This window comes from Bactrocera oleae, chromosome 2 (assembly GCF_042242935.1).
Source record: "Bactrocera oleae isolate idBacOlea1 chromosome 2, idBacOlea1, whole genome shotgun sequence".
NCBI lineage: Eukaryota > Metazoa > Arthropoda > Insecta > Diptera > Tephritidae > Bactrocera > Bactrocera oleae.
In genome coordinates this window covers 47,529,886-47,534,433 of record NC_091536.1, presented here as the reverse complement: position 1 = coordinate 47,534,433, position 4,548 = coordinate 47,529,886, and the positions used below count along the sequence as shown (strand labels likewise).

General features: G+C 32.9%; 1 long non-coding RNA gene across 1 annotated transcript; it reads left to right on the top strand.

Moving 5' to 3' along the window:
- The first annotated feature begins 998 nt into the window (after positions 1–998).
- Positions 999–2,232, top strand: LOC138858940 (uncharacterized). The gene is made up of 3 exons (XR_011397976.1): positions 999–1,239; positions 1,315–2,061; positions 2,139–2,232. It is a non-coding gene; the product is annotated as an uncharacterized lncRNA (long non-coding RNA).
- Positions 2,233–4,548: the final 2,316 nt, after the last annotated feature.

The following is a 4,548-nucleotide window of genomic DNA, read 5'->3' as shown; positions in this document are numbered from 1 at the left end:
ATGCTCCAAGAAAAAAACTCCCTGCTTGGTGCAGAATATTCAACTACACCTGCCGGTACACAAATTGATTGGGCATTTTCAAACATGGATCCTTCCCGTGTAAATTCAATTACTTTTGAGACAGTACACAGCTATCATGACAGTATTTGTGTCTCTATTTCGAGCTAAAGTTTTCAGACTTAGTGCAATAGTTCTTCATTTTTTTTTTAAATATAATCAAATTGGAATGGTATAGGAATTTTGACAGTAGTTTTTAAGACAATTTAAAGAAAAATATGTAAATAATCTAATTAAGAAAATTTAAATTATATATATAATTTGTTATTATATATGACATTATTGTATAAATATATGATAGAAATTAAATGGTATAAGGAAAAAAGAAATATAATTTGGATATATGTATAAGAATCTCTACAAAAATTTATGTTTAATATTGTAAATATTATCTACAAATTAATATAATAATATAATTTTTAAAGTTGTTAATATTTATTATTTTTAAGCTAAACATGCATAATAATATTGATAAAATAAATAAAAAATGTTATTCATTGTTCAAAAACGATTTCTTTTCCTACTTCTCAATACAGTTGTAATGCATTCTATATAAAATCAATTATAAGCGTATACAAAAAGCACAACAACGATTTCTCATAATTTGAGTAAATTTGGTTTACAAATTGCTCTAATTATTTTCACTGTGAGTGAAAAGTAAATAACTAAGGCAACAGTTCCTACTTCTAATTATTAAAATATATAAAGAAGTCTCAAACGAATATACCATTTAACTTTGCGAGAGTATAAAATGTTCGGTTACATCCGAACTTAGCCCTTCCTTACTTGTTTCATTCCGCAGTCGTTTTGAATGTGTTGCACTTTTTTTCACTGACAGCTCGTTACTTTCATTCAACATTCAAAGTGAAACATAAGATAATTTTGTGAATTTGAAGCATAAATATTTACAAATATATTTATATTACTTTGTGAAATATCGAAACGAAAGTGTGTTTTCAACCATAATTTGAAGAAAAAATATGCTTTTTTGAGAGTCACTTATGACTTATGACGATTCCATCGGTTGTTGCGGCAAATGTAAATCAACTTTTTCAGTTGCTTCTGGTGGAGGCAATGATATTGAAAATGATATGAAGACAAGGAAGCACCAAGTGATTTTAATCTATCGACGATGGAAGGCGTGTGGGCGTACCACACAATTGATGAGAATCACGATTTCAGGTTTGCTATTCACACTATCATTTAAAAAACAGCAGTTACCGTCCGATTAAACTTTTTTCAAACTTTTTATTGTAGATCAAACTGCGCAACCAAAATATTTCGAGCCTGTTTCCAAATGAAAAAATGTTTGTGTTCAAGAACAAAAAGTGAAGCGATAATAACCAAGGTTTTTGCACCATACGCATTGGAATGCGACAAGACTGATTTACAGAAAGCCCAATTCATATGTTTGTCGACCGACGCTTTCAATCGCAAAGCAATCAAGATGATTCCTGCCATTTGTTATTTTCTTCCCTTATCTGGAGTGAATGTTAAAATAATTGAGCTTTCACAAGAAAAAGGTAAAACTTCGTATATGATATTTCATTGATTAAAATAATTATGATTGAAAATTTTGATTTGACTAATAAATTGATCGCTTACTGTGGTAATAATGCGCCAAATAATTTCGGCCACGTTGATCAGAAAAGTAAAGGAAATATTTTTGAAAAATTAAGGAAATTAAAATCGAACATAGTTGGTGTAGGTTGTGCAGCGCACTTGATGTTGAAATAGAGAGCACATTTTTACATCCACAGCATTCACACAGAAGCATAAAAGTCAATCTACGAGATTTCTGAAGACGAATACGATCAACTAGTTAGTTACTGCAAAACTCGGTTCATTGGTATGAGAAAAGCTTTGTGGAAAATCATTTGAATGTTCCAAACTTTGAAAACGATTTTTGACGACCTTCCTTCATCCCTCAAAAAACCCAGATGTATCCGCCATTTTTTCAGTAATCCACAAGTGAAGCTCTGGTTAATTTTTGTTCATGGACAGGTGAAAATATGTTTTTAATAACTGAGATTTTTTTTCTAAATTAAGATAGTATTTAATTATTATCTCATTAATTTTAGGCCATGCTTTTCGAAGAAACAATAAAGAAAATTGAAGGCGAGTAAATACGAAATTGTATTAGTAAACGTTTTACCAATATAATATAATATAAATAACAAAAACTTATTTACCGAAAAGAGTAATAAACTTTATTGCTTTATTCAAATTAGTATACACTGAGAAAATTTTAATTCCTTTTGACACTTATTTAAATATATAAATAAAATGATAAATGTTGATAATACACGCTCAAAACAGGTTGCTATATTTATTCCAGAAAATGACAGGTTAATAAGATACTGTACAAGGTTTTCGTCTTCACCGATTCAAGAATCGGTATTAGAAATAAAAAAGGAAAATCGTTATAATTTCTGGACACGTCTCCAAGCTGGATATGACGCCATAGTAGAATCTGATCACTCAGATCTACCTGAAAATGTTAAATCTTCGGCTTACGCCAAGTACGCAAACTGCTTAGACCAGTTCGAAGAAACAAAAGCAATTATTTCGGATCAACTAAAATTAATTAAAGCAATTGCACCTACTTCACATTCGAGAGTAGAGCTGCCACAAATACAAAGTCAAGAGGCAAGTTCAGGCATCCATCTCAAGGTGCCCTCATGTGACACAGAAATTTTTCATGGTGGTTATGCACAATCGCCGTCCTTCCGGGACATGTTTACAGCCGTTTACATAAACCACCCAAAACTGTCAAATTCACAAAAATTATATCACTTCAGAGCAATCGCTCTCATCACGAAGAGCAACAAGTGAAATATTTCTTAACTACCCAATGCGAAATCGCAGAAAGATTGGACAAAAAAATAGCCAGAACAAAAATTGTTCAACACGACCTAAACGCAATAGAAGCAACAATAGAGAGATCCCGAAATTCGAAATCCCGAAAATTGCCAAGAAGCACCATGCTGCTCAAAGGCATTTAAAACCCAAACGCTACACAGCGAAAATCAAAGTAGAGTACTACTACCCACAGCAGGCGTCTCCATTGAACACCAAGAAGAACTGTTTAAGCTTAGGGCCTTAATAGACCAAGGATCACAACGACCATTTGGACCGTCTAGGGCACAAAATAGGCTACAACTTCTAACAAAACTAGCCAATTTCGAAATTACGGAAATGGGCGGAAGAGAAGTCAAAACTCAAATAAAATCTGCCCTATTGCCCTAACCTCCCCTAAGCGGATAAGCGCATTCCAGCAGAACTCTTGTCGCAACTAACAAGTATGCTGCCAAGCTATCATATAAATAGCAAGCATTGGCAAAAGGTTTCACACCCGGAGTCTGATTGTGACAGCGAGAGCGTAAGCACGTACCACGGAGTGTAAAGTGATAACAAATCGATACCCATTATAAAGATCATAAAAATCATTTAATTTCCTGAAGTGCCAATCGTGATCCATAATCAGTGTAAAGGTGTTCCTTTTTATAATGAGTGAGCGCAATGCGCTTAGTCCTGCAAACAATGTCGAACGATCATCTTAAATAGAAAAAGAAAAAACGACAACGTGTTTGAACACACAATGTCGAAAAATACCAAAAACAATTATTACGCCATATTAGATGACGATCTAAGAGAGTGCAATGAAACACTTCAAAAATTCGAACAACACGTTTGTTCCAATAATCTAAGCAACGAATATGAACAAAATGAAACTAGTAATACAACAAAAAACAACCCATCAACAAGTGCAGCGGCAGCAATAACTCCAGCTGGCGTCTCGCATAGAAACAACACTAGTGAAGTTAATTCGATCCCAAACGTCAAACGAAAAATAAACAGCAAAAACATTCCTCCAATAAACACATTCGACATCGAATCAAAACAAATAATAGAACTAATAAAAGACGGTCTAAACATAACACAATTTAAAATCAATTTTTTTAACCAATATTGAAGACTACAAAAAAGTCCGAGGGTACTTAGAAAACACAAAAGTAAAATTATATTCTTACACGCCTAAATGTTTAAAAACCAAAACATACCTATTGAAAGGGCTAAACGGCAATACCGACCCCGAAGAAATTTTTAATGAACTTTGCACATATCAAAACGATAACCTAAAAATTCTTAAAGTTAATCAATTTACCACAAAAATTTCCACACAACGCAATATAAAACTACGTATGTTTATGGTTCAAACAAGTGCCGAAAGTAACGTTAAGGAATTAAAAGCAATTAAAACTGTTTTATACCACTGTATTAAATGGGAACACCTACGGAAAGCTGAGATTTCGCAATGTAGAAACTGTCAAAGTTTCTTTCACAGCGCAGCTAATTGTAATCTACCACTAAGATGTGTCAAATGTAGCGGAACACATAAACGCAAAGATTGTAACTCATTAAACGCAAACTCAACTGAAAATGATAAGGTGTATTGTGTTTAATGCAAGAAATTTGGGCATCCAGCTT